This window comes from Amblyomma americanum, chromosome 1 (assembly GCF_052857255.1).
Source record: "Amblyomma americanum isolate KBUSLIRL-KWMA chromosome 1, ASM5285725v1, whole genome shotgun sequence".
Taxonomy (NCBI): domain Eukaryota; kingdom Metazoa; phylum Arthropoda; class Arachnida; order Ixodida; family Ixodidae; genus Amblyomma; species Amblyomma americanum.
The window spans coordinates 557,123,122-557,138,131 of NC_135497.1; positions in this window are offsets into that span (position 1 = coordinate 557,123,122).

Consider the following 15,010-nt stretch of genomic DNA (forward strand, 5'->3'; position numbering starts at 1 on the left):
CTGCATGCTCCCTATGCGGTGACCTCCACGCCACACTCTCCCATATCCTTTTCGGCTGCCCTGCTGACCCTCCCCCGCGAGAACAGCACGCCATCTCGAGCTGGGAGGACTGGGAGGTCCTGCTTATGTCTGCAGACCCGACATCGCAGCTTGCTGCGGTGACTCGGGCTGCCGACGACATGTCCCGGCATGACCTACTTGATGCAGTGCGGGACCGCGCAGTGGCCCAGACACCCAGCTGGGTCTAAAACTCACCTGCTCAATAAAGTTTTTCTGTCTATCTGTCTGTGTAGTTTTTCACACGATATGTGACAGGCTTACCTCGACCACAAAAGGAAGGAGCAAACAACTGAAACGTTATAAAAAATTTCAAAGCCAATAAAAAGAGGGGGCTGTACCAATACAGGGCCTGATCCCAGAACTGGCCCAGCTAAAAGAGGGCTGGGCAAATGCTAGAAAATATTAGCTAACAAATGTCAGTGTCAAAATTCTTGTGTGCGACTCTCTCAACTGCTGTTTGCATATTGCAGGGTTTTTTTCGCAAATTACTTTTCTGGCCTCTAACTTAAGGGTGTCCACTTGGAATCGAAGGTGGTCTAGATGTGAGTAACGTTGAAAATTAAAGAGCTCAAATTTAAGCTATAGGGTCGCAAAAGGGGGGTTGAAAAAGTGGGAATCAAATATGTGCATTATATAGTGGAAATGCCACTGAGCGTTCTTGTCACGTACAAGTCCTCGAGAGCAAGCTGGTAAATTGCCAGACATTTTCGAAAATTCGCGCTCTTGCGCCGCAACCCATGTCACCAGATGTTCGCCAGAGATTGCGCGCATTGCATTGGCTAACGCAAATGACGTCATGATGCAGAGTGCTATCACTGGTTCGCGAGCAATACAGAGAAAAAGGACGGTTGCTTGCCCGGCCCCGAAGGTGACTGCACCACCTCCCCCTTTGTATTCCCTCCTCTGTCTGTAGCTGTGGCGGCTGGTGTACGAGTTGAGAGGTAAAACGTAGAGGCAGTACTTAATTGCAAATATCTCTGCTTTACATAAGCTATAATGAAAATTTTTTGCAGGAGGCTGATAGGCCATTCAGTATCTACCAGTTTCATCAGCATTTCTTACCCTCATTGGGCCCCTCCCCTTTCAGTGCCTTTTTAAGACTCGAACAAGAATGCCACAATTTGGTGCTTGGTTTTGGTCAGATGATAATCATTTCCTGATAACGAAACAAGCTTGTAAATTCAACAGACCATTAAGCTATGATAATTAAGATTTAGTGTTTTAGAGCAATTCCCAAGAAAAGCAGACAAAAAATTTATTTTAGTAATAATCGAAATAAAAAGCTCTTTTAATGCACTGCATGTTGAGAGAACCAAAGTAATAGTTCAGAGAAATCAAAATTCAAATTAAAGAGTTCTTTTACTTTTTGTTGTCCAGTAAAGCAACCACAGTGGCCCTAAAAGAAATATCAATCATCTCTTCAAGCAGATAATTCTGAAGGCCAAATGCTTGCTGCCAGTTAAATTGAACCAGAAGTACCAGGAAAAAGGGTGTATCTATGGATCATTTCTTCTCAAAACAATTGAATTTACTGCTTAGCACATAAAATCAAAGCCACAGTGAATCAAGCAACCAGTTAAACACAATGCTTAAAGAGAATGCGAGGGACCAGAAACATCACAAAGTGCAAACAAGGACAAACAAACATGGCATGCGAAAACTCCCCAACAACAACACTATACAGGCAAAGCTTCCTAAAAGGTCGCCTGTGCCTTCCACCTTCCAGCGTAAACTGCAAGGCGACTGGAGTCTTTACAAAATTTTTCAGGATGAGGTGTGTAGCCTCGTCCACTGTGTCGCCTCCGATCAAAGAGAAGCCGCTTGATGCGAAAACCATTATAGCACAAATTATAATAAGATGTTGAGTACAAATAAATAATGAATGAGCATTTATAAATTGTCATATTTATTGCATACAAGGCACAGCAAATAAGGCCTCTATCTATGCTTGGCACCCAGAAATTGTTATACCCTTTTTTCCCCAAATAGCTATTTCATGCACATGATGAAAAAAAAAATGCATGTGCAGCCATAATAAATGCAGCGTTACACCTGCCTTCACTGCATTGCTTAGAAGAATGTGGCTGGTACCAAGCTGATCGAAACATGCTCAAGCCATGAGCGACAGCTTTTCAGTGTGATGCGACAAAGCATGCCCTATTAACCCCTCAACCCCCTCCCCGAATATTCCTTAACTGTACCGGAAACCTAAGATTCTTTTCATAAAATTTCATGCAAGCAAACTGCAAGACATTGATCAAGAGTGACAAAGGTAAAAAAAGGCACAGCAAAGAGATGAAGACCATGCTGAAACTTCCAAAAAATGCAAATCTGTGAGAACAATACAAATACACTTATCTCGCACTCCATATTTTCATGCCTGCAGGTTCCCGCAAAAGTTCAATTTTCTAGGCGGGTACTTTTAATTTTCGTTACTTCGAGCAGCCATAAATTTAAGTTCAAGCATACTGCATAACTGATAACCTGGCGACATCAAAAATCAGGAAATTTTATTCGTGCTATCCTGGGAGTGGGGGGAGGCACTGCATCAATCTGTGTCGAGACCTTCACGGCACGGACTGTGCTGTCTACACTAGCACCGTGCCATGGCCGCCAATTCGGAAGGCTCACAGGAAAAGCTACACCTCCTCAACTGAAAACTAAACATATTGACAGATTTGCCTGTCTGGTTGGGTTTGAAGACATAACAAACTGTAGTAGAATGGAAAGTTGGGCGAGTTGGTATGCGTTCATTTTGGGTGGAAAAAACAGCGCGAAAGGGACGGAAGACAAAGAAAAAGGAAACCACACGGACGAGCGCTGACTCACAACTATTTTTTATTCAGAAAAAACAGACATTTATATTTAAAAAGTCACATGACCTGACGTCACTCGCGCACATGCCCAGAAAAACAACAGTCTAAGACTATATCATGAGTCAAGATTAAAACCTTACAACGCGATTTCAGAACTCTGATTAACCGAAAAAAACACGAGACAGCCAGAAAAAAAACAAAGGTACTACAAAACAAAGGTACTAAAAAAAACACAAATCACGTGTTGTCAAGAAAAGCGACCTCTTTATCGACCATCAATAAGGAAGGCTGACTGGTGCATTCATCCCGTCTTTTCCGAATGTGATATACCTCAATGAGCTCCCTTGTCGTCTTATCTCTATGGCGGAATAAAATACGTGTGCGCGCGACTGGAGGTCTGCATACTTTCTTATTTTCAATCTTGCATGCTTCGCAGTGCTCTCTTAGATGCGAATAGTTTGAATCTGATAGTGAACGAAGATGCTCCCTAAGTCGAATATTTATACATCGGCCGGTCTGTCCTATATATACTTTTTTACATGAAAGAGGAAGTTCATAAACAACTGAACATGCGCTCTCTACACACCTTGATCTATGGGAAACCAAACAACGAAATGGGCTAATTCTTGATATATTGTCATGGCGGTTCCCTATCATGCGACAAAGCTCCCCCCAACTTGTGTGGCGCAGAAAACACCACATTCACGTCAAATCTGCCCGCCACCTTTTTTAGATTATGAGCCGTTTTGTGCATATACGGAATTACAGCAAATTTTTTTCCTGTTCTGTCCAATTTTGTATTCAAGAAATCTTTTCGCACTACCCTCACCAGCTTCTCGCAAGTTGCTGAAATCACCCCCTGTGGAAACCCTGCGGCTTCTAATCTACTTACTTGTAACATCAGACTGTCGGCTATGCAGTGACGGCATGAATTTGTGAGGCTTGAACGTAAGGTAGTCATTGCAATTCCATTCTTTACTAGCTTTGAGTGCCCCGAGGTAAAACTTAACACCGGTTTTTGGGATCGGGGTGAATGCATCCAGCAGATGTGCTCTTCCCTAAAAAACAACTTCAAACTTAAAAACTGCAGTGCATTTTCTGACGGTAACTCGAAAGTGAAGGACAGTCCTTTACCACATTCTTGAAAAACATTTAGAATGTCATTTACTCTTGTATTGAAACTGTCCCTGTCTACTAAAACTAAAAAATCATCAACAAATCTTGAAATATGCATTGCAAGACCCCCAATTTTGTTTTTTATTTCCTTGTCTACCTGGGAAAGATAAATGCTGCTTAGGGCTGGAGCAACCTTCGAACCTATGCATATGCCCTTTCTTTGAACATATACATCTCCTCGCCATCCCACGTATGTTGATTGCAAATAGAAAGCCAAAATCTCAAGAAAAGCAGACACCGAAATGCCGCACCGACTCACAAACCTAGCTTCGTCATTTTCTTCATCTATGCACTTGCGTACCGCTTTTAACATGCCTTTATGCGGAAGAGAATAATAAAGGTCTTGTATGTCTATGCTGAAACAGGTACACCTTCCCGGATTTTCTTGCCTTAGGAACTTGACAAGAACATCGGCATTTTTCACAGCAAAAGGATCGTCAACTGTCAATCCTGAAATGTGTTCCTGTAGGTAACTAGAGATTAAATACCGCCAAGTGCCGCCTTCGGAAACTATAGCCCTAAATGGGACATCGATCTTGTGGGTTTTTGCCGAAAAAAATAAGTCCAATTCCGTTCCCTGTGATTTCTGAACCGAGGTGGCTAATGCTTTCAAATTAAACTCATTCAACAATGAAATCACCCGCTCTTTCACAACCACGTGATCTACGTTGACCCGTTTAAAACACTTTTTGACAGCCGCCAAAGCCCTTTCATTGAACATCCCTTCCGGAATCACAACAAAATGCCCTTCCTTATCTGATAACACAAGTCTTAAATCGGCACTGTGGAAATAATCTACGAGACCACGCAAGTCCTTACTCCGTTTCGGTCTGCCCGGTGACACACCCAAGGCGTTGACGCTCTCCTCCAGGAACCTTGGCCGAAGTTCATCCTTGACTTTTCTGGAGATACTTCTGGAAATGGCTAGCCTCTCCACCGGTGATAGGATTGGCTCCTGGGAGTACTTCGGTCCGTGTTCAAGGGTCTTACGGTGTTGCGGTGGAAGATGTGCTTCGCCCAGAAGCTGCACTCTTCCAGCTTGCTTTGCAGTCCTTTCCTTGGAAGGTGAGGAAGGGCGGAAGCCCACAAGAACTCCGTCGTCTGCAGTGAGGTTGCGAACCACTCCCTGTAGACCTTGGTTTGCTGATGTTCTGTTCCGTACCGCCCACATGTCACCCATAAGCACTCCTTCAGATACCGTGCCTGTCGCCAAAGCTCTGAACGAAGAATGCGACAAATACGTCTTGAATGCCCTGGTGACGGCTGTAGAACTCCGCACACGAGCGGCAGATCCGTGGGGCAAAGGCCGCGCTTGAAATGCCACGCAGCTACTCTGGCTCTGCATACACATACTGCATACAACGTGGCGATGTACGCTGGGGAAGACAGGTCTAAGTTGAAACACGTAAAAGAGCCCTGTGCACTAGAAATACACTGTAGTAGAATGGAAAGTTGGGCGAGTTGGTATGCGTTCATTTTGGGTGGAAAGAACAGCGCGAAAGGGACGGAAGACAAAGAAAAAGGAAACCACACGGACGAGCGCTGACTCACAACTATTTTTTATTCAGAAAAAACAGACATTTATATTTAAAAAGTCACATGACCTGACGTCACTCGCGCACATGCCCAGAAATACAACAGTCTAAGACTATATCATGAGTCAAGATTAAAACCTTACAACGCGATTTCAGAACTCTGATTAACCGAAAAAAACACGAGACAGCCAGAAAAAAACAAAGGTACTACAAAACAAAGGTACTAAAAAAAACACAAATCACGTGTTGTCAAGAAAAGCGACCTCTTTATCGACCATCAATAAGGAAGGCTGACTGGTGCATTCATCCCGTCTTTTCCGAATGTGATATGCCTCAATGAGCTCCCTTGTCGTCTTATCTCTATGGCGGAATAAAATACGTGTGCGCGCGACTAGAGGTCTGCATACTTTCTTATTTTCAATCTTGCATGCTTCGCAGTGCTCTCTTAGATGCGAATAGTTTGAATCTGATAGTGAACGAAGATGCTCCCTAAGTCGAATATTTATACATCGGCCGGTCTGTCCTATATATACTTTTTTACATGAAAGAGGAAGTTCGTACACAACTGAACATGCGCACTCTACACACCTTGATCTATGGGAAACCAAACAACGAAATGGGCTAATTCTTGATATATTGTCATGGCGGTTCCCTATCATGCGACAAAGCCCCCCCAACTTGTGTGGCGCAGAAAACACCACATTCACGTCAAATCTGCCCGCCACCTTTTTTAGATTATGAGCCGTTTTGTGCATATACGGAATTACAGACAATTTTTTTCCTGTTCTGGTTTCCTTTTTCTTTGTCTTCCGTCCCTTTCGCGCTGTTTTTTCCACCCAAAATGAACATAACAAACTCACAACTCCAACCAAAATTCAAATTTTTTTCAGGATTCGGGCGACAGCATCGCCCAAATCCTGAAAAAATCGAGCATCCAGGTTACGCACGAGCCCACAAACACTGTTGGGCTTTGCCTACCTGTTCTCAAAGACCAGCCGCGGAGAGAAAGAGCCCAAGGCATTGTCTACAAAATTCCATGCGCCAACTGCGACGCAAGCTACATCGGCAACACCAAAAATTTCAGAAAGAATACGGCAACATAAAAACGACGTCCGCAAATTCGCAAGAGAACGCAATCCAGTAGCCGAACATTCCGAGGACTCCGACCATAGAATCAACTTCGAAGAAACCCGCATCCTCGGAACCGAAACAAATTACCACAAAAGGCTCCTTCTGGAATCCTGGCATATACCGCACAAAATGAAACCTGCCCCCAGTATATGCCCAGGGACTTCGCTCTTCAACCACCTCAATGCAATGCGCCAGCTTGACTAACAGCCTAAACCCCCTCCCCCTCCCCCCGCGCCTTTTGCGTCACAGCTGTCGTTCCTTTGACCCCCCCCCCCCCTCCCCTCCATACATAAAAGACGCTGGCTACACTGCCCTCAGTCACCCCTGATGATGGAGCCGAGTCGGCTTCGAAACGCCGGGTTAAAGTTGAAATTTTCGGTTGGAGTTGTGCAGTTTATTATAAACTTCCTCTGCTGCAGCCTTCTAGAATGCTGTACCCATGCTGTCCCACAAAATAAGCCATAGCCACTTCAGCTTTGGCTTAAAGCTGTACTCAAGGTGATTGTGAGCTCATCTTTTCACCGCGTGAACTCAAGCACCAAGTAACCACATAATTTTGAATAACCAGTGAACACTGCCGACAGATACAATGCTGATTGCAGAATTTCCATGTTTACGAATCAGATTATAAAACTTGCAATGAGAAAAACATTTCTTTACAACAACCACTGAAAAGCCTGGCTTACCAGAACAGCGCTTCTGTCAGGGTCTTCAAGGATTTCTTCTAGCTCCTCAACATCTCCCATGGAACTCAATGGGATCAGCTCTTCTCCAAGACAATGCTACAGACCAGCTGCGTGATTCCCTTTGAGCTCTTTGATGCCAGCTCTGATCTCCATCAGGAGCTGCACTGTCCGACTTTTGAAGCCTGAAATGTTCAAAATCCATGATTAGAGAAAGACTGCTTATATCCCTCTGAGTTCTTTGGTATGACTAAAGGTATCACAATTTGGTTTAGACCAAACACTGATTGCATAGCACAGAAATAATTTTTTTTTAATTCGGTGCCACTTGAAAATGGTCAGTATCCCCGAGATGAACGCACTAGTTGCTGCACTACAAAGTACAAGTTGTCGAGTGTTTTGAAGGAAAAAAAAGTAGAACACGACTGCATTACTGGGTCCCATTCGCATCACGCATTTATTAGGTCTACCTTTATCCAACTTGAACCCAACAAGCTTCTCAGCTTGATAGAGCCGCTGTGTATTCTGAAAAGGTTCGAGGTTTTTGATATGAGCGAAACGCATGTCCACTCATGATTTTGAGAGCGCACTGCACAACATAATCTGTTTGTGACCTGTAGTAAACTGTCAAAACATGCATCAGAGCAAAAAAGAGAAAGCTTCATGGCCTGTGGGTAGCGCGCCTGTCTCACAGGATTCAATTTCCACTACCACCTCTTAAAGAAATTTGGTGTATCTGAACATTGCTGAGCTGTTCCTGAATTTTTTTGTCTATCTGTTTCATTAGGATTTTCCACCCTTGGCCAACGCCACTGCAGAGTTTTCTGTGACAAAGGATCGGTAACACTGTTGCATTAAAATTCAGAAATAATGTGGGGCCTGGACAGCAGTTAATGTGGTCACTGTGATGACAGCATTACATGTTATAGCCTTATGCTCCGGGTACTATCAGCAGATATGCCAATCAGTTGTTTTTAAAAACCATAACTTTTAAATTTCTGAGACTGACAAATTGCCCACATATTCACATTTTATGGAACTTCTCTGGAACTGCAATGCCACGACTAAGGGTGATGTCATAGGAAACGACAGGCTATCTCACACAGCCATTCACAGCAGTCATGACATTCTTGACAGTTGTCTGGAAATGAAACAGCACTATACAAAATTGAATGTGGCCCACTCACGTTGCGAACATGGAGTGTCCATATCTCGTGGATATAAAAAATCAATTCAATGATATATTGCCAAATTCATTATATAATCAGCATATAACTTTCCTTCCACTGCTATTGTAGACAAGCAAGCAAGACTGAAGCAAGAAATATTAGAGGTAAGAAAATTCATATTCAAAATTCTGACTAAATTTCAGACAGCATTTGGTATTCGATTCGCACTTTCACTATAGTTTATTCTCGTTATAACGAACATGAATACAGCGACTTATCAGTATAATGAAATGAACAGTGCATAATCTGACACTCTATTGGTTTTAATGGAGCTGTTTTTTGTATTCGCATAGCTCAAAATGCACAAGGAGTCGTAAAAACTTCAAGCAATGCAATATTTTGATCATCTGAATAGTCCGCGGTAGTTGTGTGAATGAATCGAGCGTGCATTCACATGCCGCACCATAGAGGGGCAGTACGAACTAGCATCAAGCTGACAGACGCATGACCGGCACGTGATCGAACCATCTTGCCGCACTCCCCTGCCACATGTGCAGACCTGCGCGCAAGTGGGCTGCACTCCATGACTCAATCAACTCCGTTGCGCAAAATGGCAATGCAGAAGCATAAAGTATTCTCATTTGAGTCGATGTTTTGGTAGTCCACAGCGAGCGCAAAAGGCCACATTACTGAGCAATACAGTGTTGCATCTAGCACTCAGTCGGCAATTGTGAACGCAAGACAGAAGATTGCATTTGTTGACAACTGTTCCAAAGGAGACATGAAGAATGATCACCTTGTCATCATGTCGACTGGTGCTTCTGAATGTTACGTTTGAGAACTTAGTCTCTGCTTATGACAAATTGGTGGTGGCACCTGAACTGACCGACCAAGAAATCGCTGACGAGGCCGGTTCTTGCAGATGATGCAAGTAGGGTTGATGACAGTGAACCGGAAAGTGAAAAATGAGCTCTAAAAATTGCAGAGGCTGCCGACACGGAAAGGAAATTGAAGGGCTACCTTGAGAAAGTACCTGTGGCCTGATGTGGAGAAAGCTCTACATTTAATTCATTTCATAGAGAATTTAGTCCTCTGAAATACTGCTCAGTGCCACCAAGCAAAGATTGCATTGTTTCTTAAATAAATCTGGGCGGAGCCAGCATCCCCATCTAGTGTTCATTTCTGCTCTACAACACAGAACAAAGCGATATTTCGCATGCTTATAGCAAGCTCTGAATTTAACAATTGTGCGTTATTACACCTTTCTGTTGTCCCCCTGCGAGAAGCCTTTGCTTGGGTTATTTGCAGACTTTTGCAGATTTTGAGAACGATTGTTTAGTATAACAAATTTTAGGCCAAAATTAGGCTTACTTATAACGGGATTTGACTCTATTCGAAACTCTTTGACCAGAAATTATGAATTTCTGGTTCATCTAAACTACCAGTGAAACGTCGCGACATTCTCAGACAGAAGTATCTTGCACTTTTGAATGGAGCCTAGAGACATTGACATCAATGAAAGCATAGGAAATTTTTTTATGTTGATCATTTTAAAATAATAATGTAATCATTGAGATAATTGATTAGAAAGAAAGTGGGATGCATACCTATGAGCGCCGTATCATCTTCTTCGTTCCAAGTGCCCCGGCGGAAAGAGGGAGCCATCCTGGCGACTCAAGGAGAGGAGACTACGAGGGGGCTATAATACGGCTTCAAGCGGATGACGTGAACGACGTCGCGGCCACGGCGGCGATGGTCCGAAGAAGGTGTCACCGGTTCGATAATGTCGTTGACCGGTGACGTACGCTCCAAGATGCGGTAAGGGCCGATGTGCTTGGCCGAAAATTTGGACGTATTCGGAACAGAGAGCCAGACCAGTGAGCCAGTGGAGAAGTGAACCACGGGCGTGTCTTGATCGGAAGCATGGGTACGACGGAGACCTTGACGTTCGGCGGTGAAGGAGCGAGCCAACTGGCGGCACTGCTCAGCATGGCGGGTGATGTCAGAGAGGGAAGCATGTTCCGAGCTGTCGGGGTTGTAGGGAAGGATTGTATCCAACATACAAGAAGGTTCGCGTCCGAATAAAAGAACTGTTTACTGTTTTGAAAGCTGGGCATAGAATATAAACACGCGTACAAAAACAAACCCAGAGACATCATTGGTATTTTTTAAATATGTTTTCAAACATTCTTAGCTGCATCTATCTGGTTTTATTGCTTTACTTTTTGATCTTGGATAGCACTGCAATCGCAGGACCTGATTCTCATAGGCCTTTGTGGTGCCCGTGTGACAGGGGTATTATATGGGCAGGTATGACCAAAACGTAAGCAACCAATCCAGGCAACTTGCACAGCTAGCGGAAATAAGCTAAATAACATAAAGAATTACACGGTGCAAATATTTAATTATTAAAACAAACACTTTAAGAATATCGCTTGTTACATATACAAGGGGTGCTCAGCAAGCATCTACTGAAGTACCTTCTGTCAGCATTACAGAGTTCAGCTTTTTTGTGCTGATTGTGACAAGTCTAAAAATAAACAGATTAGCGGCACAGTCTAATTAAAATATTGGAAGTGACAGGACAGCAAGTGCAGTGAAATATCGGCTACGTGGAAAGGAAACCCCATTTTGCAAGTCAATTGTTTTCAAAGAAAAGAATAAAAATGAAATCTATGAAAGGACCACTCCTGAACGTTCATAAATCGAGGAGGCATCCAATCTTGCATTGTTATGGGAGATGGAACATGAGTCACACACCATGATCCATAGTCCAAACACGACTGCACGCTATGGAAAAAGGGTCATCAACTCCAAGAAATTTCATGAGGCATTGTCAGCTGGAAAAACTAGGCAAACAGAAATCCAGATAATAGGAAGTGTCTTTTTTTACTAAAGTTTACGCCACACAAGCAATTAACAGATACTCCTATGCTTCATAACTAAACCTAGGCATTGTGTGGGCAGTCAAAGTGAAATTCTGGGAAGTTGTCAGAAAATTTGCTGCTCTTTCACAACAATGCCCTAACTCACAAGTCTTTCAAATTGCACTATCTGGGAATATGACTACGAAGCTCAACCACTGAACCTGCTGTGCAGGCCTGTGTCCCGGTGGTTACTTTTTCTTCCGTAACATGAAGAAACCTCTGCACAGGCTACAATTGCCTCTTGATAATGCAGTCAAGGATGCAGTAACAGGTTTCCTCCTGCAGCAGAAACACATTTCTTTCTGTTGCAAGAGAAACAATATGTGGTGAATTGAAATTGGCGCGCTAATGTCAAGAAGGTTAGACTGATAAGTGGAAAGTTTAATTTTCGACTAAATACTTTTTATACATTTTGGCAGACAACTGAGTACCCTTTGTAGTAGCCTGGTCAGGAAATAACCGCGTGTATGCAGTCAGTGAATGGCTCCACTAACGCAGATTGTGTATGGAGTAAGAAAAAAAAAGAAATTTTCTCTTCTTCTGTCATGGCTTTCAAGCTGATGATTGCTTCTTAAAGGACTGTAGACACCAAATTTTGGTTGCACGTTTCAGTGCTTTTAATGATGCACAAGCTTTTATTATACACAGATCCCCATGTCATATTTGCCTAAGACCGTTTAATAGTTTTTAACCAAGTTTTTTGCTCGTCTGTCTAGGTTTCGATGCGAACAATTCAGCGATGGCTATGATGTCAAAGTCTAGGTCATGTGACGGATAAAAAACTGCGATATATTTGCTGCTTCTTCACTCCTTGCGATTCTTGTTTTTGAGGTAGGCTGGCTTTAGAATTTTAGTGAATCAAAACGGCGAAGCAGCGATTAGATTGCGGCGAATCTTTGCAGTGTTTGTTTGTTTGGTCATTCTTCAATGCTGCCAGCGCGCCGCTTTATCGATTTGTTTGCGATGCAAGACACGACAAGAATTATCTCGATTGATCGCATCCAGGCAGAGCTGATTCTACGTTGTTCCGGATTGTTCTAGTAACTTTGCCCGCTTCATCTCGAATGTTCGTTATCATCTTTAAAATGAGCACGGCCGAGAGCGGCGGGCATTCTGTTCGACGATTGCCGAGCACGCATATTGCTACGCCGCCGCCGTTTGATTCAGTCCATTGTGGGCGCAAGTCGGCCCCAATAAAACTTTGTTTAGACGCCATTTTCGCTTCCGTTCTGCTTCCCGTAATGCAGTCACTACTTCGTGACAATATTGCAGTTTTTCATCTGTCACTAGCCCTAGACGTGAAAGCCATCGCTCGGCTGTTGAAACCAAAACCAAAACAAGTGAGCTGAAATTCGATTACAAGTTATACAGCAGCTGTAGGCAAATACCACATGATGATCTTCGTATAGTAAAGTATTGTGCATTGTGATAGCGCGACGCTGTGCTGTGACGTTATCGCGGCCTATGACGAACCATGATTCCGTGCTCTGTTATCACGCCGCTCGGGCCTATATATATATATATATATATATATATATATATATATATATATATATATATATATATATCCTGTGCGCGTTTGAATAAACGTTCTTCGCTCGTCGTCCACGTCTGGCGTCAGTCATATCATCTGGCGACGAGGCACTTCGGCCACGCGGGGGAGGCCGGCTCGGCACGGCGGCAGCAACGTTCTGCACGAAGAAAACCAGCGGAAGGAACCGGCACGTTTGTCGAGAGCCTGACCGTGGACTAGCAGTACGTGTTCAAGGAGCACGACAGCGAGCGAAAGCATCGACAGACGCCCAGCGGAACTGCCGACGGAGGAAAGCGACAACGGACGCAACGTGTGATGAGTATTGCCAAAAATGCCTTCGTACGGAAAGATAGCGGAGTTTGATGCTAAGACGCAGAACTTTGAATCATACGTGGAACGTTTTGAACTTTTTGTTGGTGCGAACGAAATCGCTGAGGAGAAGAAACTGTCTGTGTTTTTGACTGTTATTGGCGCGGAAGCTTATGAGGTGCTAAAGAGTCTTAGTGTTCCGAAAACGCCCGCTGAACACACGTATACTGAGGTAAAGCGCTTGCTTCAAACCCATTACTGCCCGAAAAGCTCTGTGATTGGCGAACGTTGCAGATTCAATCGCCGCGTGCAACTAGAGCATGAAGGTGTGGAAGAGTTTATTGTTGAATTGAAACACTTGGCCAGGAAGTGCGACTTTGGCACATTCTTGCACAAGATGCGCTGCGGGACAGGTTAGTTGCAGGATTGCGGAACGAGGAAAGCCAGCGCGCATTGTTCGCTGCCGAGAATTTAACGTTCGAGGGGGCGTGCAAAATTGCATTGGACCGGGAACTGGCTGCAAAAGACGCCGCGACAATGCAAGCGAAGGAAGCAAACTTATCGTTGCATTCCTTGCAGGCTAAGAGCAAGAGCGCAAGGAACGAAAGATTGCCGAGATCGACTCCTGACCAAGTGCCAGTGAATTCGTCCTGTGAAAGATGCGGCAGGAAGCATGAATCACAGAAGTGCTGGTACAAAAATTTTAAGTGCCATAAGTGTTCAAAAGTTGGTCACTTGCAGAAAATGTGCCCGAAGGCAAAGCGCGTGAATGCAATGGATGATACTGAGAACGCGGAAGAGGAGTTAGACGTGTACTATTTTAAAAACTTGACGCGATCAAGTTACGAAGTGAATGTTGAAGTGGAAGGCAAGCCATTGAAAATGCAGATCGACACAGGCGCGGCTGTTTCAATTGTTCCAGAGAGTGTGTACTCAGACACCCGGCTCAATGTCAGGTTCCGCTTTGTGGCCTTAGCAACTTCCGCAGCATTTAACGGCAGGCTCTCGAATACTGCTAAGCATTCTTCCGAGACATCAGTTGCCTTCTCTGCCTGCGGTAATCTGGACAGCGCGTCCGCTACTTCCAGGTATCGCAAGGGCAAGAACCTGGAAGTAGCGGACGCGCTGTCCAGATTACCGCAGGCAGAGAAGGCAACTGATATCTCGGAAGAATGCTTAGCAGTATTCGAGAGCCTGCCGTTAAATGCTGCAGAAGTTGCTAAGGCCACAAAGCGGAACATGACATTGAGCCGTGTGTCTGAGTACACACTGAATGGTTGGCCAAATCAATACCCTGAAGAAATGAAGGCATATCACGTTCGCCGTTATGAGTTGTCTCTTGAGCAAGGGTGCTTAACATGGGGCACTCGAGTGGTAATACCGGATCAGCTGCGGGAACGTGTATTGGACTTGCTTCGTGACGAACATCCAGGCAGCACACGCATGAAAATGCTAGCTAGAAGCTTTGTATGGTGGCCTGGTATGGATCAAGCTGTCGAGATGTACGTCCGAAAGTGCAAAATCTGTCAGGCAGTTCAACCAGCTGCTCAACCCGTGCCGCTCCATCCGTGGAGCTACCCGTCGAGGTGTTGGGAGCGGGTTCACGTTGATTTTTCTTGCAAACATTCTAGTGTGTTCCTTGTTTTAGTTGATTCTTTTTCCAAATGGGT